The following is a 23,964-nucleotide window of genomic DNA, read 5'->3' as shown; positions in this document are numbered from 1 at the left end:
TCCCCCCAGCCTCCAGTTCTGCATTCTAATACGTGGACCTGCTCGCTGCTCCTTGCATCCTCTGTGTTGTTCCAGACTTTGCCCCACCCTTTGTGCTATTTCTTCTGTCTGCAGCACCTTTCCCCACCAGCTCCTCAACCATCTTCTGTCAGGCTAGCTCACCCTTCTCCATCCAGACTTAGCCTATGGGTCATGCCCTTGAGTTAGGCTTCTCTGCCCACCCCTTTGTCACAGGCTGGATTTACTGACTCATCTGTATGCTTAAAACGTGCCTTGTGCGTCGTGATTATTGAGTACTTGTTATATTGAAATTTTGCATATTTAAGTCTGGCTTTCCCACTAGACTGTGAATTCCTCCAAGACAGAAAGCTTATTCTTACTTTGTAGCTGCGGTACTTAGCACTGTCCAGTATATTAATAAATCAAATAGCAGATGCTGGTGGTACCCCCATCCATCTCTGCGGCCTTACCACTTTCCTATGCTCTGGATGCAGATTCCAATGATTGTAGGCTCATGGCTGTTCTAGCTGTTCTCAAAATAATACACCGTGCAGGTCTTCAGATAATAAGAGGTGAGACAAGATGCTTCTACTTGCTGTTGTTCAGTCACTAAGTCGTGTCCGATTCTTTACAACCCCATGGGCTGCAGCACCCCAGGCTTCCCTGTCCTTCACTATGTCCCAGAGTTTTCTCAAATTCTGTCCATTGAATTGGTGATGTCATCTAACCATCTCATCCTCTGCCACCCTCTTCTCCTTTTGCTTTCAATCTTTCCCAGCATCAGGATCTTTTCCAAAGTCAGCTCTTTGCATCAGCTGGCCAAAGTATTGGAACTTCAGCATCAGTCCTTCCAATGAACACCCAGGACTGATCTCCTTTAGGATGGACTGGTTGGATCTTCTTGCAGTCCAAGGGACTCTCAAGAGTCTTCTCAAGCAACACAGTTTGAAAGCATCAGTTCTTCAATCTCAACCTTCTTTATGGTCAAACTCTCACATCCATACATGAATAGTGGGAAAACCATAGCTTTGACTATATGGGTTTATTTCCTTTAGGATTGATTGGTTTGGTCTCCTTGCATTCCAAGGGACTCTCAAGAGTCTTCTCCAGCACTACAGTTTGAAAACATCAATTCTTCAGCGTGAAGTCTTCTTTATGGTCCAACTCTCACATCCGTACTTGACTATTAGAAAAACTATAGCTTTGACTATATGAACTTTGGTTGGCAAAGTGATGTCTTTGCTTTTTAATACACTGTCTACGTTTGCCATAGCTTTCCTTCCAAGGACCAAGCATCTCTTAATTTCATGGCTGCAGTTACTGTCTGCAGTGATTTTAGAGCACAGGAAAATAAAATTTGTCACTGTTTCCACTTTATTCCCTTCTATTTGCCATGAAGTGATGGGACCAGATACCATGACCTTTGTTTTTTTAATGTTGAGTCTTAAGTCAACTTTTTCACTCTCCTCTTTCACCTTCATCAAGAGGTTCTTTAGTTCCTCTTCATTTTCTGCCATTAGAGTGGTATCATCTGCATATCTGAGGCTGCTGATATTTGAAGATGATCTAAAAAGAAAATATAGTGATTTTTATATGCTTCAGCCAAATAAAAAATGAATTTATAACAATTGAATATGGGATGAAGCATGCTTTGGTCTTAGTGGTTAAGGGCACAGCCTTGGAATCAGGGTGATCTGGGTACAGATCTCCTCAGTAGATAATAACCTCTCAGTTAACTTCATCTGTAAAATGGAGCTCATGTAACATAGTCATTGTGAGAATTAATGATATAATCCTTGCAGACTGCATAAGCACATAGAAAACTGTTGTGATTGTTTTTGTTTTTAGAATGGTTATGGCTAGAGTTTTGCATATCTATATATAATTTGAAAAGAGAATTTTGTAGAGATCATACAGTGAAGAATCAGGCTGTTTGTTATAAGCCTGGAAAAATGTCTATGCTCAGAGACACAAAGAGGTTGACTTCTTACATTTCAAAATGTCCAAGGACCCAGCGATCTTTGGCCCTTTAGCAAGTTAAAGAGGTTGACTGAAAGGGAGCAATTCATCTCTAGAGTTGTGGTTTGGAGTCTCTGAAGGAGAGGGAAGGTGTGTGTGTGTGTGTGTGTGTGTGTGTGTGTGTGTGAAGAACTGGAAACTTCCCTGCTAAATACTCTGTAAACAAGCTTTGTTGGATTAGCAGAACCTGCAAAAAATATGGTGACTGAAACCAGAACCATCAATGGGCTCTAGCATGCTGTGGTTTTCAATCCTTCCTAAAAGCCTCTTACGTAAAACAGATTTCAGCAAAGCTGGCTCCGCAGTTAAAGGGAGGAGTACATCCGCTCCGCGGTCCAGTAAGTCCCCGCCCCGCCCCTCCATGTGGGTAAAGGGAGCTAGGAGACCGGAGTTCCAGACCCAGCTATCCCACTCTCCTGCCTATGTGTGAGTTTGACCAAGTTCCAGCCCCTCTGTTCTCAGTTCCCTCGCCTGTAAGATGAAGAAACACTGTGTTTCCTCCCATTTCTATAGCTATGATTTTCAGTCTTCTAGCTGCTTTTTCCAGAGCGCCCTCCAGCTTCTCTGAGTTTTGGAAACTCCATGTTTGGCCTCCACCTTTGGCAAGGATTGTGCTTTTCCCTTCTCCAAGAAGGAGTCAGAATTTTCAGTCACGGATTCTGTATCTAGTGTTGTGGATGAGATTATAGGTTGTGCCTGCCAAATCTGCATTGTGGTATGGGAGAAACTTGAGGAGAAATAAACACTGGGAGCTGCAGAGGAGGAACTAGTGCTGAGAATGCAAGGGGCAGGATTTCTGTGAATAGTAATAATGATGTTGATGATTCTAAAATAACATGCATACATAGGCAACTTCAGCATTCATTGTAATTCATACCTTAGACACTTTTTGCTCCAGTGTAAGAAGAGTGATCCTCAATTCTGATTCAGGATTTAAAATTCCAGATGCTCACTCCCCACCCCCATCAGTTGATGTGGGTAGCACCATTTTCTGTATTGGGGGAATTCTGAACTCAGCCAAGGTTGAGCATCACTGTGTTTAGCTATGTGTCTGTCTGCTTCTTCCTCAAGGCAGACATTTCTATACCCCCATCAAAAACAAAACAAATCTTTTTATCATTTACCTGACTCAATCCAGCTTTCAGTGACTGTCATTACTGTTTCAGTATTACCTAACCCTGCTCGGCCCACCAGACAAAGTTAATATTTGCACTGTTTACAAAACAGTTCAATAAGTACTGAAACCACAGCGCACAGGAGAGAATTTGCTGCATCATGATCTCATTTGAATTCTCTGATGGCAGTTCAGGGCTCTGTGTGGCAGACTCCAGGGACTTTGGACTATCTGAACTTCACACTCTTCCAGATCATAGCTTCTGATCTTTAAGAAGGTGACTTAAAAGAAAGGAAAAAAAATTGCTTTGGGAGGGTGGAATACTATCACTGCTGCTCTGGCATGTTCCCTGGCACTGGAAGCCTTGTTTGCTTGCTCCAATGGCTGTCACCCCCAGTTCCGGCACTGTGCTGCCTGCAGCTGTCCCTAAATGATAATACAAGTAGGCAGATAAGTTTCAGGTCATTCCTAAAGCAGAACTCCCTGCACATTAACGCACTAGCTTAACCTTGTTTGACTAGAATTGAAGATTTTCTCAAACCGATATCTGTCTGAGGTCACCAAGGGGCTAAGGCTGGACTTTATAGCAGCCTTTACCAGAGCCAAGGCGTCACCTGTTTGCTTAACTCAGTCAACAAGCCCTGATTTCCAAGTGATACTGTCCAAAGACTCCATGGGGTGGCCTCAGAAAGCAATGCCTGCTCCCTTCCCTGCTGCTAAGGCAAAGAAAACCAGGTGTCAGACGCTGAGAGTTGCAGTGAAGGGATCTGTCTGACCGGGTTTTCAAAGTTTGCCTCTTCCGAAACACATAGTATCTCCCGATTTTGAAAAAGAGCACTTAATAAGTTATTTTAGAGGAAATTAAAATATTTCTTCTTTTTTGGTTCAATAATTCCATTCCTGATGCTTTGTATTTCCTTTTCCATGCTACAAGGAAGGAAGGAAATATGTTACACGTATAGATGGGCCTCAAACAATACAGAGATTAACTAAATTGTAAGATATCAATTTGACTGGCTATTGTAAAATTGTGCTTATGATCTGTATAGAATAACATGAAAGTGCTAACATTTATGTGGAAAAAAAGCAAAATACAGCAATACATCTATACTACATGTTGTAAATGAATATACATATGTACATATATTGGAAATAAATATATAAGAAATATGAAATATGAAAAACAAAATGTTGATATTTGGTAGCTGTGAAATACTGAGGGTTTTTATTCAAAATTTCCATGAATGCTGTTACAATATAGTTTGTCCAATAAAAAAGTAACATTGCTATCTCCTTTTTACAACTATTTACAACACTTTAAATGTTCTCTTATAAGATTGATGTAACACTTAAGTGTACTCTAAAAAGTATAAACTCATCCTATGCTGTGAAGGCTTGAAGCTTCTTGAAGATTTCATACATATATATTATATTTAATATTTATAACATGGGTAGAATGTATATATCATTATCCCTGTTTGGTAGATCAGGGCTCAGAGGCACCAGGACATGAATGGTTTGACCAAGGTTGTTCATCTATCAATGACAGGCAGGAGTGGAAGAAAGAACACCATAAATCTTTGAGTTTTGAAACTAAATCCAATTCGCAACCTATACTGCATTTTTCAAAGAGCCCAGTAGGGTACCACATACTCAATGAGAACTTGGTGAACACAGCTTTTTTTTTTAAGGGCTAGAATTAGTATAGTGGAAGAGACTGTAAGCCAGTCTTCCTGACTCTAGCTTCACATCTGTTTAATTCATCGTACACATACCCTTGTGAGATGAATCTTGAAACAGAGCATTCATCATGTCACTGCCCTACACAGGAACCAATAATGACTACAAGTCAATAGTTCAGACTCTAGGTGCTGACCACTGGGGCCAAAATGCCACTCTATTCCGCTTCAGCTAAACTTTTTGCTTAGAACTATCTGGAGTGTATCTCCCTTCTTTCCAGTCCAGTCAAGTTCCCTAATACATCTCATGTGGTAAATAATCCCCTAAAGAGCTTTCAAATGTTGTATAAATTATAGCCTGCCAGGCTCCTCTGTACATGGAATTCTCTAGGCCAAAATACTGGAGTGCGTAGCCATTCCCTCCTCCAGCGGATCTTCCCAAACCAGGGATCAAACCCAGGTCTCCCATATTGCAGGCAGATTCTTTACTGTCTGAGCCACCAGGGTTGTACTGTGGCATTCACCTTTTAATGACATCAACATCAATTTGGCTTGCAAACCATCATCCATCAAAGTAAATTAACCTATTTAAACTGAATATTGCTGGCTTTGTCATTCTGCTATTTAATTGTAAGTTTGCTTTGGCTTATACACGTCCTAATGTCTTTGGTTCTAGTTCCAGTTACTGTGGTTAAGTAATAAATTACTCTCAAATTTATTGACTTAAAATAACAGTTTATTTCTCAGATCTAGCAGTTAACTGGGGTCAGCTAGGCACTTCTTGCTCAGGGTCTCTCACACAGCTACTATCAGATGGTGGCTGGGACTGAATTATCTGAAGGCTCACTCACATATCTAATGCCAGAGCTGGGAAGACTGGAGCACCTGGGGATCCTTGAGCAGGCGTCTCTAGCTCTTTGCTCTCCCTATGCGGCCACATGTTTGCTTAATGGTAGCCTCACTTCTCACAAGGTAGCTCGGGGCTCTAAAGATGATGGGTGGGTAGGTAGATAGATAACAGAGCAACAGACAAACTGTATCACATTTTCTATTTTAGTGTCAAAAGTCAGGTAGTCTCGCATTCTACTTATTATAAGAAAAATAACAAGGCCAGTCCATCTTCTTGGGGAGCTGAATTAGACTCTACTTTTATGGAAGACATGCTTGAGAATTTAAAGTGTCTGTTTAAAATCACTGCAGTTTCACAGTTCCTTCCCTTTCATATCTGCTTATTCAAATTCAGCCATCCCTTGCAGCCAGGTCAAATGTCCCCAGTCCTCTGAAGACACCCCACTCCAGACCTCAGTCATTTCTCCATTAACAAAAAGCCCAAAGCCTATGGTCTGTCTCATAGAGATAAACCGTTAATTGTTTCTGCCTCATATTGTTTGGTTTCTAATGACAGTAACAAAAATAACAGCTCTAACTGAATTAGAATCCTCATACAGTCTCTGTAAGAGCTGTCCTACTAGCCCCATTTTACAGTTGAGTTTGTTGCACAAGGTCACTTCAGCTGGGCTAGAGTCAGACTCCTGAGTCCCTTCTCTTAAGCACTATGCTGTGTGCTGCTTTCTGTAATGTAAGTCGTATTTGTGAGTTATTACTAGGAAGCATGAAAGGCAGAAAAGCAGAGAAGAAGGAAAGGGGAAAGGAACAAAAATAAAAAGACCTATGAAGAGATGTCAGATGAAGGACCCCTGTGACTGCTTCACAGGTGCCGGGCACCCTGGTTAGCCACTCCCCACTCCATCACCCTGTCAGTCTCTCCACCTTTGAACTAGCAATCATAAAATGTGCCTGCATGGACTGTGATATTTGGAGGACAAAGGCACTTTGCAAATGTAAATGCCACGCATGCACAGTAACCACTCAGAGATGAAAGGTGAGTGGAGAACTGAACTGTCCAGCTACAGTGCCTGACACTGATTTATCATTAGGTTCAGGAAGACCATAAACCCAACACACACGCCAGTGCTCAGTCAAGATGGCCTATCACTCATCACATTTGGGACAATCAACTTAAAGTCCTCATTTAAATAACTCTCTGAAAAAGGATCTCTGGAAACGGGACAGATTTTCAGGGTTATCCTCAGCAAGTGAATTCTCATCATACAACAGGACAATTTCTGGAGGTTTCCAGCTACTTAAACTGATAAATTTCCATATGAATTTATCGTTTCCATATGAATTTATCGTTGCTGGAATGCTTTACAATAGCAAGGGGACTGCAAATTTGCTTTTCATTAACCTAATGAGCAGAATTCAGTAGTTGAACAGAACTTGGGAAATGCCTGCCCATTAGAAGAAGCACCACAACTTTCCACTTGAAGTCTGAGGCCAACCCATTAGTAAGATTGCACAATGATGAAAATGTATCTAAGTATCTAGTTATGTCTTCAGTTATATTTGTGATGTGCAAACTGGGTCACCCTGTCAGAAATCTGAGAGCTGGTCAGTGTGTGACTGCCAGGGAGCTAAATTTAAAAACTATTTTTTTTTAACCAAAATTATTAAGGAAGACTGAGAGGGGTAAAGTAAAATTAAGTTAAGGACTGAAGGGAATATGGCATAGTGGTTAAGAGGGCAGCTTTGGGCATATCTCTCTCTCTGCCACTGACTAGGCACATGACCTAGAGCCACTAGCAGTCTCCAAATTTGTCAGTTAAAGACAGTAATAATTGTTGCTTTGAAAATTAAATGATAATTCCCACAAAAGTGCTTAGAACAGTGCCAATCTCAAAATGTGTTCAATAAATTATTGTTAATTCTATCATCTGGAAATAAAATGGTATTTATTCTAATTTCTCTTGCCAACAATGGGTTTATTTAATCTTTTGTGATTTGAAAAATCCCATAAGACTCTGATGCAAAACTATAGTCTATTTCTCAAGATAAGTGCACATGAATACCCACTAAATATTGATACCTTGCAACGTTAGAGGTTCAAGCATTTTCTAGACTCTAAAAAGTTCTTTTCTCATCTATCTTTTCATTCTCCCTTTCTGTTATTTTTAAGTTCTGTGGCTGTCCATATTTTGCAAATGCCTAATTAGTCTTCTTTAACGGCAGCTTCTAGAGGTAAGAAAGCCAGCTCTAAAGCCACGCATCTTATATTTAAGATTTGAGAATATTTGAAGTCAAGGTAGTCAGGCAATCAAAAATTATGTACAATTCAAGGTCGGGAAGATCCCCTGGAGGAGGGCATGGCAGCCCACTCCAATATTCTTGCCTAGAGAATCTATGGACAGAAGAGACTAGCAGGCTACTGTCCATAGGGTCACACAGAATTGGACACGACTGAATACAAGGATAAGGAAACCAACAACTCAATTGAAAACATGGGCCAAAGACCTCAACAGACACCTCATGAAAGAAGATATACAGATGGCAAATAAGCATATGGAAAAATGCTCCTCCACATCATATGTCATCAGGGAAATGCAAATTAAGACAACAATGAGATATCACTCTACACCTATCAGAATGGCCCAGATCTGGAACACTGCCACTGGCGAGTGCTGGCGAGGTTATGGAACAACAGGAGCTCACACTATTGCTGATGGGAATGCAAAATGGTACAACCATTTGGAAGACAGTTTGGTGGTTTCTTACAGAACTAAACATACTCTTACCATACCATCCAACAATTACATTTATTGTTACTTGCCCAAATGTTCTCTAGACTTATATCCACACATAAACCTGCTCAGGGATGATTACAGCAGCTTTATTCATAACTGCTGGACCCTGGAAGCAACAAAGATGTCTTTCAGCAGGTAAATGGAAAAATAAACTGTGGTACAAGCAGACAATGGAATATTATTCAGTGTAAAAAGAAATGAGCTGTCAAGCCATGAAAAGATATGGTGGAACCTTGCTCCAGTGCTGCTAAGTCACTTCAGTCGTGTCAGACTCAATTCGACCCTATGGACTGTAGCCTGCCAGGCTCCTCTGTCCATGGGATTCTCCAGGCAAGAAAACTGGAGTGGGTTGCCATGCCTTCCTCCAGGGGATCCTCCAGATCCAGGGATCAAGCCCGCATCCGTCTGCCTGTATTGGCAAGCAGGTTCTTTACCACTAGTGCCACCTGGGTGGAGCCTTTTAAATACATATTAATAGGTGAAAGAAACCAATCCAAACAGAACATATAGTTTATGTTTCCAATTATATGATGTTCTGGAACATGTAAAACTATGGAGACGCTAAAGAGTTTAGTGGTTGCCAGGGGTTGGGAGTGAGAGGGCTTCACTGGTAGCTCAGCTAGTAAAGAATCCGCCTGCAATGCAGGAGACCCCAGTTCGATTCCTGGGTTGGGAAGATCCCCCTGGAGAAGGGGTGGGCTACCCACTTCAGTATTCTTGGGCTTCCCTAGTGGCTCAGAGAGTAAAGAATCCACCTGCAATGCGAGAGACCTGGGTTTATCTCTGGGTTGGGAAGATCCCCTGTAGCAGAGCATGGCAACCTACTGCAATATTCTTGCCTGGAGAATCCCCATGGACAGAGGAGCCTGGTGGGCTAAAGTCCATGGGGTCGCAAAGAGTCGGACATGACTGAGCAGCTAAGCACAGCATAGCAGGAGAGAGAGGGATGAATATGTGGAATCCAGGGGATTTTTAGAGCAGTATAATTACTCTATATGATTCTGTAGGGATTCCCAGTGGCTTGGCGGTCAAAGAATCCACCTGCAATGCAGGAGACGTGCAGGAGACCCAGATTCAGTCCCTGGGTCAGGAAGATTCCCTGGAGAAGGAAATGGCAACCCACTCCAGTATTCTTGCCTGGAAAATCCCATGGACAGAGGAGCCTGGTGTGCTGCAGTCCATGGGGTTGCAAAAGAGTTGGACACGATTTAACAACTAAACAATAACATGATACTATAATGGTGGACATATATCATACATTTATCCAAATGTTTAGAATATATAACACCAAATATGAACCCAAAAGTAATCTATGGACTTGGGGAGATAATGCTGTGTAAATGTAGGCAGATGTGTAAATGTAGATCTACTGTAACCACTGTACCATTCTGGTGGGGGCAGGGATGTTGATAAGTAAGTGAGATTAGGCAAGAATACATGTGGGGAGTGTATAGGAAATTTTGGTACTTTCTATTCAATTTTGCTGTGAACCTAAACCTTCTCTAAAAGTATCTATGTAAAGTTTACATACTATTTAAGGTTTATTGCTGCTGCCAAGTCGCTTCAGTCGTGTCCAACTCAGTGCAACCCCATAGATAGCAGCCCACCAGGCTCCCCCGTCCCTGGGATTCTCCAGGCAAGAACACTGAAGTGGGTTGCCATTTCTTTCTCCAATGCATGAAAGTGAAGTTGCTCAGTCATGCCTGACTCTTAGCAACCCCATGGACTGCAACCTACCAGGCTCCTCAGTCCATGGGATTTTAGCCCCTTTGAAAAAGAGTTGGTAGTATAGAACTCAGAACACATTAACTCTCAGTGTATCAAAATATGGCAGCTCCACTACCAGGACAGGACTCAGAACATATTTAGCCTATGAGGTTGATACTGAACTCATTACTTTCAACAAACTCAATCCTCTTCCTGCATTTTCCTTCTTGAATTGCTGGGTCAGTCATTAATTCAATTACCCATTCAGCACCTATACTAAGTCCTTGCAAGGAATAGGAGAACAAATCAGGCCCCAACCCTCAGATGCTTAAAGAGAAAGATAACTAAACAAATAAAAGGGTTCAGTTCAGTTCAGTTGCTCAGTTGTATCCAACTCTTTGTGACCCCACGGACTGCAGCATACCAAGCCTCCCTGTCCATCACCAACTCCTGGAATTGACCCAAACTCACATCCATTGAGTCAGTGATGCCATCCAAACATCTCATCCTCTGTAGTCCCCGTCCCCTCCTGCCTTCAATCGTTTCTAGCATCAGGGTCTTTTCAAATGGGTCAGCTCTTCATGTCAGGTGGCCAAAGTATTGGACTTTCAGCTTCAACATCAGTCCTTCCAATAAAGGGGTGAGGGGCTATAATGTACCAGGTGTTGGATTGTGGGATAAATTGGATAAGTTATCCCAGGTACTCAATCGGGTCTTCTCTTATTGTTGTTTAGAGTCATATCTGACTCTGTGACCCCATGAACTGCAGCACCCGAGGCTTCCCTGTCCTTCACTATCTCCCTGAGTTTGCTCAAATTCATGTCCATTGACTTAATATTGCCATCCAACCATCCCATCCTCTGTCAGCCCCTTCTCCTCCTGCCCTCAATCTTTCCTAACATCAGGGTCTTTTCCAATGAGTTGGCTCTTTGCATCAGGTGGCCAGAGTATTGGAGCTTCAGCATCAGTCCTTCTAATGAATATTCAGGATTGATTTACTTTAGGATTGACTGGTTTGATCTCCTTGAAGTTCCAGGGACTCTCACGAGTCATCTCAAGCACCGCAGTTCAAAAGCATCAATTCTTTGGCACTCAGCCTTCTTCATGGTCCAACTCTCACACCTGTACATGACTATTGGGAAAAAACCATGGCTTTGACTAAATGGAGCTTTGTCAGCAAAATGACATTGCTGCTTTTTATTATAGTGCCTAGGTTTGTCATAGCCCTTCCTAGGAGCAAGTGTCTTTTAATTTCATGGCCACGGTCATCGTGTGCAGTAATTTGGAACCCAAGAAAATAAAATCTGTCATTGTTTTCACTTTTCCCCCTTCTATTTGTCTTGAAGTGATGGGACCAGATACCGTGATCTTCGTTTTTTGAATGCTGAGTTTTAAGCCAGCTTTTTCACTCTCTTCTTTCATGCTTATCACGAGGCTCTTTAGTTCCTCTTTGCTTTCTGCCATTAGAGTGGTATCATCTGCATGTCTGAGATTGTTGATATTTCTTCTGGCTTGATTCCAGCTTGTGATTCATTCAGCCTGGCATTTTGCATGACGTACTCTGCATTTAAGTTAAAAAAACAGGGTAACAATATACAGCCTTTCCCAGTTTTGGACCAGTCGTTTGTTCCATGTCCAGTTCTAACTGTTGCTTCTTGACCTGCCTACAGATTTCTCAGGAGACAAATAAGGTGGTCTGATATTTCCATCTGTTTAGGAATTTTCCACAGTTTGTTGTAATCCACACAGTGAAAGGCTTTAGTGTAGTCAATTAAGCAGAAATAGATGTTTTTCTGAAATTCCCTTGATTTCTCTGTGATCTAATGGATGTTAGCAATTTAATCTCTTGTTCCTCTGCCTTTTCTTAACATAGCTTGCACAGCTGGAGGTTCTCCATTCATGTACTGCTGAAGCCTCGCTTGAAGAATTTTGAGCTTTACCTTGCTGGCATGTTAAATGAGCACAATTGTAGGGTAGTTTGAACATTCTTTGGCATTGCCCTTCTTTGAGATTGGAATAAAAACTGACCTTTTTCAGTCCTGTGGCCACTGCTGAGTTTTCCAAATTCGCTGGCATATTGAGTGCAGCACTTTCACACCATCATCTTTTAGGATTTGAAATAGCTCAACTGGAATTCCATCACCTCCACTAGCTTTGTTCATAGTAATACTTGATAAGGCCCACTTGACTTCACATTCCAGGATGTCTGGCTCTAGGTGAGTGACCACACCATCATGGTTATCTGGGTCATTAAGACCTTTTTTGTATAGTTCTTCTGAGTTCTTGCTACCTCTTCTTAATCTTTTCTGCTTCTGTTAGGTTCTTAACATTTCTGTCCTTTATCAATCCCATCCTTACATGAAATGTTCCCTTGATATCTCCTCTGCTGCTAAGTCACTTCATTCGTGTCCGACTCTGTGTGACCCCGTAGACGGCAGCCCACCAGGCTCCCCCAATCCCTGGGATTCTCCAGGCAAGAACACTGGAGTGGGTTGCCATTTCCTTCTCCAATGCATGAAAGTGAAAAGTGAAAGTGAAGTCCCTCAGTCTAGGACATATTAAATACATTGCTGAAGAAAGCACTGCTAATGCCTATCAGTCACCGATGTGACTCCAGCTTCTCTAATAATTTCAACCCCTTAGAGTTACAGAAGAAATCTCTAACAGGCAATAAAGTGTAGACGGCTAGTCACCATGGCCAGTGGGCTCTTGATTGGTGAACAAGGACATTTTTTTCTTCAGGGGTTGAAATCCACATCCATGACTGACAACCCATCAAAAGCTGGGACCCAAATTTGTGCAGAGACAAGGTAGAGTGGAGAGAAAACAACACCCAACAACCCAGAAGTCTTCAACCACCACTTCTTATGCCTGGGTTTTAGCTCTTCAGCTGTGTCATGTGGGAAAATGTCACTTTCCTTCTGAGGATTACAGAATTCATGTCTCTTTGACTAGTTGTAGCTGGAAGCATATGCAAATGTTTCCATTGTGATGGAAGCAACAAGCTGATGTCAGTCAATCTGACAAAATTAAAACCCGTTTAATTTTGTCCTGGCATCTCTATCCCCAAATCTGAATCTACCATCAGATCCCACAGTTGTAAAGGTGCCATGAACATGATGGAATGTGTTTCCATTTACTGAATAGATGTCCTGAAATGTGAGCAAAATCTTCAAAATGTAGCCACAGGTTTCAGAGAGGCCTCTAACTTACACTTCTTATATCTGCACAAGAAGAACATGCCCCAGGAAACAGCAGTTGCTTCAGCTTGGGTGCTGAGTGAAGAGTCCTGTGAAGCCAACTGGAAGTCTCTCTATAGCCTGGAGCAGAACTGCAGCTCACCCATCTGCCCTCATGCACGTGACCGAGAGGTGAGTGTTCATCATTCTCATTTGGAGTTGTTACTGTAGCAAAGCCTGACTGATACTGATGGGCTTAAAGAGGAGAGTGTGTTTATTTCTACCTGAGTATCTGAAAAGAAAGCTTAATTTTTGAAAAATTTCTTTGAAAAGCTAAGGATGCTAGTGGATTGGTATGACGACTATACAGGTTTTGAAGCAAGGTGTAGAGATGGAGATTTCTGGACTGGTAAGGAAGAGCCCAGTGACAGCGTGCTAAGCAGTTTGTACCATATTCTGTAACATGAGAGCTTGGAAATAATTTTAAGCAAAAGGGACCAAATTTGCATTTCAAAAAGTTATTTAATTGTAATGTGGTTGAGGATGTATACAACTATAAGGTCAGTAACAAAGATATCAGTTAGATGATTAAAATAGCCTAGGTGAGATGCCTGAAACTTTGCAGCAGGCTGTCACATGGCCCAAAATGGCAGCCTTGAGTAGCACCAGAGGAGGGGTAAGAGGGTGATGTAAGGTGTGATAAGGGGGTAACTCTTCAAGGACTAGAACACTGATAAGATACAGGAAGTGAGATACAGGTCAGAATGAAGAATGGCTCCCAGATTTCTACCTTGGGTAACACAGTGGATGGTAATGCTTCTAACCATGATAAGACGATGACAAGGAACAGGGAAAGGCAAGATAAGTCATTTCATCTTAGACACGCAGCGCTGAGGTTCCTTTGGGACACCCAGGTGGATATGCCAACAAAGAGGTCTGAATTACACATGCTGATCGGGGAGAAGCGGATCCTTCAAAGAGCGCACCTGTAAAGGGAAATGACAGGTCCCTGAGAACAACTTTCAGGCAGTGAGAAGCTGGGGATGAGAAGCCTGCAAAGGAGACAGAGGTGGAATTGTCAGACACAGGTCAGGAGAAGCTGAGAGGCTAGCGTCATGGGAAGGAGTGTGAGTACAAATGCACTGAATCTTCTTTTCACTAAAACCCAAGGTGAAAAAAGGCTCCCTGCAAACTGAGATGGCAGGTCACCTTCTTGCAAGAAAAGGACCCTTCATCAGCCAGAGCCACTATAAGTCACAGAGAGAGAGGGTGACCTGTGGCCAAGCAGCCACTGACAGTCACAACAAAAATAATGAGGTGACCAACACAGCACAGTGGGAAGAGGGCACATGGACTTCCACACTCAGAGAATCCTTGGCTCTGCTGTGGCTGAGATTGTTTTTAAAATGCTGTTTGAAAGTCAGGCTTCCTGTGCCAGGGACTTTCATCTTGCACAGCTCCACGTGAGAAACAAGGCTGCTGAGCAAAGATGAGGAATTTGAGCATCTCTGATCCTCCACTTGTCAGAGAGAGCAAGCCTGGAGTCAGTATCAACCAGCTCAGTTATTTAAATACATAACCTTGGCCAGGTTAATTCATTCATTTATTTGTTACTAGATTCCCAGTACTCACTTTGTACTAGATATTATGCTAGCAACAGTGAACAAGACTGACAAGTTCACCCTGGTGGAGTACTTCTTCTGGTAGAGAAGTGGGTAGTAATGTCAATAAACAGCTGATGTCTAACTGTGACATTGATTAAGGAAGTAAATAGGAAGATGAGATAAACCAGTGGCATGCCTCAGAATCACTCATATGAAAGCTGTTAAAACATAGATTGCTCCATCCATCTCTACGGTCTCAGGTAATGGGGATGCTGCAGGTCCAGAGATACTTTTGAGAACCAGTGATACAGAGCAACTGGGGAGGTTTTTTAGATAATAACAAATAACACCTAGGAGGGCATTTTGCATTCCAGGTACTAGTTTAAATGATTTGTCTCCATTCACCCATTTAATACTTTTAACAGCTTTGTGAAGGAAGAATCAACAGGATGTGACCGTTTTAGAGAGGAGGAAACAGACACAGGGATATTAAGTGTTGTACTCAAGGTTTTTAACTCAGGTTTTGAGAGTACTTTATATATTTTAGATACCAATCCTTTGTCACATACATGCTTCACAAATGTGTTCCCCACTTGTAACTTGTCTTTTCATCTAAACAGGTTCTTTCACAAAACAAAACTTTTTAATTTTTATAAAATCCAATTTATTAACTTTCCCTTTAATGGATTGTGTTTCCTGGTATCAGGCTTGTAACTCTTGATTCAGCCCAACTTCCTAAAGATTTTCTCCCACTTTTTTTAAAAAGCATGATAATTTAAGTTGTGCGTTTAAGTAAGTCTGTTATCCATTTTGACTTAATATTTGTGTAAGGGGTGAGGTTTATGGTGAGGCTTATTGTTTTGCTAATGAATGTCCAATTGCTCCATTTATTGAAAGGAAGTGCTATCCTTCATTGAACTACTTCTGTACTTTTGTCGAAAATCAACTGAGTATATTTGTCTGAGCCTATTCCTGCTTTCCTGGCAGTTCAATTGGTAAAGGATCCAACTGCAAAGCGGGAGACCTAGGTTCAATCCCTGGGTTGGGAAGATCCCCTGGAGAAGAGAAAGGCTACCCACTCCAGTATTCTGGCCTGGAGACTTCCATGGACTATACAGTCTATGGAGTCGCAAAGAGTCGCACACGACCGAGCAACTTTCACTTCACTTCACTTCATTCCTATTCCTGGGTTCCCTATTCTGTTCCATTGGTTTTCGTGTCTATGTTTTTACTAATACCACACATCTTTATTAATGTAGTCATCTAATAAGTCTTAAAATTGGATAGATTGGTTCCTCCCACTTTATTATTTTTTTTCAGGGTTGTTTCCTTTTCTTTCTCATATAAACTCTTGAACAATCGTGGCTATATCTAAAAATTCTTGTTGGAATTTTTATTTTAAAAAATGGGTTAAACCTGTATATTAATTTGGAGAGAATTGACATCTTTATTATGTTGAATCTCCCAGTCCATAAACACCATATGTCTCTCCATCTATTTTTTATTTTCCTCATCAGTATCTTATGATTTGCATTATACAAGTCCTATACATGTTATACATAGTATCTTAGATTTACACATAAGCATTTCATTTTTGATTTTGAAAAATTATAAATGATAATAGAATTTTAATTTCAGTATCCACATATTCATTGGTAATGTATTAAAATACAATGGATTTTTGAACGCTCATCTTGTATTCCACAATGTTCAGTTCAGTTCAGTTCAGTCACTTAGTCATGTCCAACTCTTTGCAACCCCATGAACTGCAGCACGCCAGGCCTCCCTGTCCATCACCAACTCCCGGAGTTCACTCAAACTCATGTCCATCGAGTCGGTGATGCCACCCAGCCATCTCATCCTCTGTCATCCCCTTCTCCTCCTGCTCTCAATCCCTCTCAGCATCAGAGTCTTTTCCAATGAGTCAACTCTTCACATGAGGTGGCCAAAGTATTGGAGTTTCAGCTTCAGCATCAGTCCTTCCAATGAACACCCAGGACTGATCTCCTTTAGAATGGACTGGTTGGATCTCTTTGCAGTCCAAGGGACTCTGAAGAGTCTTCTCCAACACCACAGTTCAAAAGCATCAATTCTTCGGCGTTCAGCTTTCTTCACAGTCCAACTCTCACATCCATACATGACCACTGGAAAAACCATAGCCTTGACTAGATGGACCTTTATTGGCAAAGTAATGTCTCTGCTTTTGAATATGCTATCTTGGTTGGTCATAACTTTCCTTCCAAGGAGGTAAGCGACTTTTAATTTCATGGCTGCAGTCACCATCTGCAGTGATTTTGGAGCCCAGAAAAATAAAGTCTGACATGGTTTCCACTGTTTCCCCATCTATTTCCCATGAAGTGATGGGACCACAGATGCCATGATCTTAGTCTTCTGAATGTTGAGTTTTAAGCCAACTATTTCACTCTCCTCTTTCACTTTCATCAAGAGGCTTTTAAGTTCTCTTCACTTTCTGCCATAAGGGTGGTGTCATCTGCATATCTGAGGTTATTGGTATTTCTCCCGGCAATCTTGATTCCAGCTTCTGCTTCCTCCAGCCCAGTGTTTCTCATGAGGTACTCTGCATATAAATTAAATAGACAGGGTGACAATATACAGCCTTGACGTACTCCTTTTCCTATTTGGAACCAGTCTGTTGTTCCATGTCCAGTTCTAACTGTTGCTTCCTGACCTGCATACAAATTTCTCAAGAGGCAGATCAGGTGGTCTGATATTCCCATCTCTTTCAGAATTTCCCACAGTTTATTATGAATCACACAGTCAAAGGCTTTGGCATAGTCAATAAAGCAGAAATAGATGTTTTTCTGGAACTCTCTTGCTTTTTCCATGATCCAGTGGATGTTGGCAATTTGGTCTCTGGTTCCTGTACCTTTTCTAAAACCATCTTGAACATCTGGAAGTTCACGGTTCACGTATTGCTGAAGCCTGGCTTGGAGAATTTTGAGCATTACTTTACTAGCATGTGAGATGAGTGCAATTGTGAGGTAGTTTGAGCATTCTTTGGCATTGCCTTTCTTAGGGAATGGAATGAAAACTGACCTTTTCCAGTCCTGTGGCCACTGTTGAGTTTTCCAAATTTGCTGGCATATTGAGTGCAACATTTTCACAGCATCATCTTTCAGGATTTGAAATAGCTCAACTGGAATTCCATCACTTCCACTAGCTTTGTTCGTAGTGATGCTTTCTAAGGCCCACTTGACTTCACATTCCAGGATGTCAGGCTCTAAGTCAGTGATCACACCATCGTGATTATCTGGGTCGTGAAGATCTTTTTTGTACAGTTCTTCTGTGTATTCTTGCCACCTCTTCTTAATATCTTCTGCTTCTGTTAGGTCCATACCATTTCTGTCCTTTATCGAGCCCATCTTTGCATGAAATGTTCCCTTGGTATCTCTAATTTTCTTGAAGAGATCTCTAGTCTTTCTCATTCTGTTGTTTTCCTCTATTTCTTTGCACTGATCGCTGAGGAAGGCTTTCTTATCTCTTCTTGCTGTTCTTTGGAACTCTGCATTCAGATGCTTATATCTTTCCTTTTCTCCTTTGCTTTTTGCTTCTCTTCTTTTCTTCTCTTCTCTTCTTTTCACAGCTATTTGTAAGGCCTCCTCGGACAGCCATTTTTCTTTTTGGCATTTCTTTTTCTTGGGGATGGTCTTGATCCCTGTCTCCTGTACAATGTTCTGCAATGTTACCAAACTCATTTAATAGTTCTAGGAAGTTTTGTAGATTCTCTGGGATTTTCTAAATAGATGGTCATGTTAGCTACAAATATAGACTTTTTAATTTTTTTTTCCAATCTGCATGACTTTTATTTCCTTTTCTTGCCTTATTACACCAGCTGTATCATCCATCACTGTGTTGAATAAGAGTGGTGAGTGTGTACATCCTGATAATAGGGAAAAAACCATTAGTCTCACTATTGAGTGTAAAGTTAGCTGTAGTTTGGGGGATTTTTTTCTTGTAAGTGCTCTTTATCATGTTGATAAAAGTTCACCTCTATTCCAATTTTTCTGAAAGATTTATTTTATCATGAGTGATGTTGAATTTTGTTGAATACTTTTTCTACAGTGGATGATATAATCATGTGATATTTCTTCTGTAGCCTGTTAATACGTTGGATCACACTGATTTATTTTCAAATATTGAATCAGTCTTGTGCCCCCAAATAAATCTCACTTGATTATGGCCTATAATTCTTTTATATGTTGCTGAAATCTGGTGGCTCAGACATTAAAAAATCCACCTGCAGTGTGGGAGAACTGGATTCGATCCCTGGTTGGGAAGCTCTCCTGGAGAAGAGCATGACAACCCACTCTAGTATTGTTGCCTGGAGAATCCCCATGGACAGAGAAGCCTGGCAGGCTACAGTCAATAGGGTCCCAAAGTGTCAGACATGAGTGAGCAACTAAGCACACCAAATTCTATCTATTAATGTTAAAGATTTTTTTTCTGTATTTGTTGTTCAGTTGCTTAGTCGTGTCTGACTCTTTGTGACCCCATGGACTGCAGCATGCCAGGCTTCCCTGTCCATCACCATCTCCCAGAGCTTGCTCAAACTCATGTCCATTGAGTCAGTGATGCCATCCAACCATCTCATCCTCTTTTGTCCCCTTCTCCTCCTGCCTTCAATCTTTCCCAACATCAGGTCTTTTCTAATGAGTCAGCTTTTTGCATCAGGTGGTCAAAGTATTAGAACTTCAGCTTCAGCATCAGTTCTTCCAATGAATATTCAGGACTGATTTCCGTTAGAATTGACTGGTTGGATCTCCTTGCAGTCCAAGATACTCTCAAGAGTCTTCTCCAACACCACAGTTTAAAAGCATCAATTCTTCAGTGCTCAGACTCCCATAGAGTCCAACTGTCACATACATGACTACTGGAAAAACTATAGCTTTGACTAAATGGACCTTTGTCAGCAAAGTAATGTCTCTGCTTCTTAATATGCTATCTAGGTTTGATATAACTTTTCTTCCAAAGAGCAAGTGTCTTTTAATTTCATGGCTGCAGTCACCATCAGCAGTGACTTTGGAGCCCAAGAAAATAAAGTCTTTCACTGTTTCCATTGTTAACCCATCTTTTTGCCATGAAGTGATGGGACCAGAGACCCGGTTTCAATCCCTGGGTTGGGAAGATCTCCTGGAGAAGGAAATGGCCATGATTTTTGTTTATTAATGAGGGATATTGTTGTATAATTTTCCTTTTGTGTACTATCTTTGTCTGGTTGTGATATCAAAGTTGATACTAGCTTCAAAAAAAATGAATCAAGAATTATTTTACTCTATTTCTGAAAAAGATTGTGTAGAATTGGTTGTTAATTATTCTTTAAAGCTATGATAGAATTCTCCAGGGAAGCCCCCTGGGCCTAGAGATTTTTGTTCTGTAGAGTTATTATTTAATTACAATTCAGTTTCCTTAATATTTATAAGTCTATTCAAATTATCTTCCTCTGTTGAGAAAGTTGTGCTGGTTTGTGGTTTTCAAAGAATTTATTTTGTCTAAGTTGTCAAATTTATGTGTGCAGTTGTTCATAGTATTCCTTTATTATCCTTCCAGTGTGCGTATGGTCTATAGCAATATTCCCCATTTCCCTCCTGATCCAGTAAAATTTTGGGTCAGTTTTTGTAAGAGGTGTGTCAATTTTACTGATCTTTCAAACAGTCAGTGCTATGTTTCACTGATTTCTTTTTTCACTGTTTTTTACTCCTGCTTGCCTTGAGGTTTTTTGTTTGTTTGTTTGTTTTGTTTTTTTGCTTTTCCAGGTTCTTGAGTTGGGAGTTTAGATTATAGATTTGAGAATTTTCCTTTTTTATTTTTTTAAAATACATGCACTTAGTCTTAGAAATTTCCTTCTCAGCACTGCTTTAGCTGTGGCCCACCAATTTTTATTGGGCTTCCCTGGTGGGTTATACAGTAAAGAATCTGCTTGTAATGCAGGAGACCTGGGTTTGACACCTGGGTGGGGACCATCCCCTGGAGAAGGGAATGGCAGTCCACTCCAGTATTCTTGCCTGAAGAATTCCATGGACAGAGGAACCTTGCAGGCTCTGGTCCATGGGATTGCAGAGAGTCAGACATGACTGAGTGACTAACACACACACCAATTTTTTTATGTTGTATTTTCACTTCCATTAAGTTCAATTTATTTTTCAAAATTCCCTTGAGATCTCTTCTTTGACCCATGGATTATTTAGAAAAGTGTTGCTTAGTTTCCAAGTAATTAGAGATTTCCTTATCTTTTTTTTTTTTTTTTGCTGATTTCTATTTTGATTCCAGTGTGATCAAAAACATATTCTGTATGATTTCAGTTACTTTAAATTTGTTAAGATTTGCTTTATGGTCCAAGATACGGTTTTTCTTTGTATATGTTTCATGGAGACTGCAATTGTTGGGCAGGGTCTTCTGTAAATGTTTCAATCCTATGTCTTAGCCAAGTCACTAGAGTTCTGTATCATTACTGATTTTCTGTCTAGTTATTCTGTCAGTTGTTGAGAGGCATATTGAAGTAATTGTTGATTTGTCTATTTCTTTCAATTCCTCCAAGAGCAAAATTGGGGAAGTTTTAAGCCAAGGGTACATGCATATTCATGAAGGGGCTTGAACAGAGGAGAATTCAGCATAGATTTGAGGCAGATGTTTATACAGTCCAAGCTTTAGATGATTAAACTCACAAGGATCAGAAAAGGTCATTGTTATCCTCCCTTAGGTTCCAGCTTCTCAAATGGTCAAATGCTTCAGGCTAATCTTTACCACTGAAGTGAAACTGGAAGTCTTTACAACAGACATATTATTTTTGCTATTATTGTTTCTCTTGCCTAATAACAAGATCATCATTACTGAGATGTGTTCAAGGGCAAACAATGTGGCCAGGTTTAGGTCACAAAATGGCTTAGGCCTAAAATGGCTTCTCTTATGTCAAAAAGCCATATCTGGTTCCTTTCCACCAAGGACCCTCTAACTTATCTGCTTACTCTCTAAAGACCAGTGTGGCCCTGGTGAGCAGTCAGCTTAGTAAGGGTAGAAGTCTAGGCTCCCACTTGGCCTTGGCTGGCATGGTTGGGGTGGAGTCACAGTTTAGTTTCTCTGGTGGCTGGTTGGAATAAAGTAGTTATTGTCTGAAAGATTTTATCTTGCTAGATTGCCCTTTTCCTACTCCTTTTACTAGAAAGATCAGAGTTTTGTTGGGACTTTGTTGTCTGCCCTTTTGTTGGCATTCCCAGATGCCAACTCCAAGTCTGGGGTAAAGGAGGCAATAGGAAAACTCAGGAAACTCACCACAAGGTCATCTCTTGGGTCCTAAGGTCCTTTCCCAATCTGCTTTCCTAAGTTCCTTTCCCAATCTGCTTTCTTCTTTCCACCTTTCAGTCTTTCTGTGTTTGTCTTATATGTCATATCTAGGCATTTTATGTGTATTTGTGTGTGTGCTAAGTTTCTTCAGTCATGTCCAGCTCTTTGCCCCTCTACAGACTGTAGCCCGCCAGGCTCCATTCCATGGGGATTCTCCAGGCAAGAATACTGGAGTGGGTTGTCATGCCCTCCTCCAGGGGATATTCCCAACTGGGATCAAACCCATGTCTTTTACATCTTCTGCATTGGCAGGCCAGTTCTAGCACCATTTGGGAAGGTCTAGAATATTCATGTTGTTTATTTTCTCTAAAATATGATGTTTTGGGGATTCCCGAGTAGCTCAGTGGTAAAGAATCTGCTTGGCAATGCAGGAGACTCAGTAGACATGGATTCAGTCTCTGGATTGAGAAGGTCCCCTGGAGGAGGAAATGGCAACGCACTCTAGTATTCTTGCCTTGAAAATCCCATGGACAGAGGAGGCTGGTGGGCTATACTCCATGGGGTCACAACGTGTCAAACACAACTGAGCATGCAAGATTTTTTTTTAATGTTGAATTTCTTTTTTTTTTTTATTTATTTATTTATTTTAATTGGAGACTAATTACACATCTTAAAATAACTTACTGCCTGTGGAAAGCCTGCTCCTCCCTGAGCTGGTCATTCTTAGAGTCAGAGCCAAGTAATCAGCCAGGTGCAGGCCTTTGAAATGCAAACTAACCAATCCAGAACCCTGTTTCCTCTCTAAGGCCTGTGCCCATGAGAGGCAACATTCCTCCACCTTAATCTTTCCAGGGCCAGGGGTCAGACAACTGGAGACTGCCACATGGCCCAAAGCCCTCTGAAGTTATTCAAATCAGCCAGTCCTAATCTTTTAGCTCTGCTCTGCCTTGCCTCTGCTGCAGAAACCCCAACAAAGGTAGCTGGCCTGTGATCTATTCTCAATCCTACTTCTGTGTCCTGACCAAAAGCAGGCCTCTTGTTTCTGAGCAAACTGTTTATTTTCAATAGCATTGACTACTCTGTCATCTTTATAAATTAAGACCCAGGGCACAAAAAAACTCATCAGGAGGGGAGTGGCAAAGTATGTCTATTCCATCTTCCCCAGAAGCATCGAAAGCTCCAATGATTTTAAGGCAACTAGCCTGATGTTTGTAATCTCTCCCTTGCAGACACCTTGACCTGTTTTGCATCATAGCACTAATTTGGCAAAACTGGTTCATCTCAGCGCTCATCGCGAACTTGTGGCCAGTTTGATCCAACTATCCACTGACCCTGTGCTTTTGCATGAATGCAGTAGAATCTGTGTGGAGGAAAGCATAAACCATGCTGAATGGTCTCATTTTCCCTGATGACTGCATGCATTCCTCTCTCTCTTGTCCTTACTATTGCTTGAATCCCACTGTATTTCCCTAGGCCATCTATTAATACATGCCCCACGCAACTATCTCAAAACTTTTCCTTTCCCCTCAAGCCTCCAACACCCACTCTCCCATCTTACTCTCAGCTGCACAGCCTGCTCACTCATGTGGTCATTCAGCCACTGGGAAAATTGAAGTCATTTGAGGAGAAGCTTCCCAAGTTCCCTACTCTGCATCTGCTCCCCTACCACAGCCTCTGTACTCTTGTACTTGGTTTTCCTACCTATTACCTTAAATGATCTGT

At 41.3% G+C, this 23,964-nt stretch overlaps 1 long non-coding RNA gene across 1 annotated transcript in view; it reads left to right on the top strand.

Moving 5' to 3' along the window:
- LOC112586515 overlaps positions 1–13,525 on the top strand; it is a 91,250-nt gene extending 77,725 nt beyond the window's left edge. Inside the window, exon 8 of the long non-coding RNA XR_006552872.2 lies at positions 13,397–13,525. This is a non-coding gene — a long non-coding RNA (uncharacterized LOC112586515). The remainder of the gene's footprint in view (positions 1–13,396) is intronic.
- The last annotated feature ends 10,439 nt before the right edge of the window (positions 13,526–23,964 follow it).

This window comes from Bubalus bubalis, chromosome 8 (assembly GCF_019923935.1).
Source record: "Bubalus bubalis isolate 160015118507 breed Murrah chromosome 8, NDDB_SH_1, whole genome shotgun sequence".
In the NCBI taxonomy this organism is placed as follows: domain Eukaryota; kingdom Metazoa; phylum Chordata; class Mammalia; order Artiodactyla; family Bovidae; genus Bubalus; species Bubalus bubalis.
The sequence above is the reverse complement of the archived record's forward strand: the minus strand, read 5'-3'. Positions and strand labels throughout refer to the sequence as shown.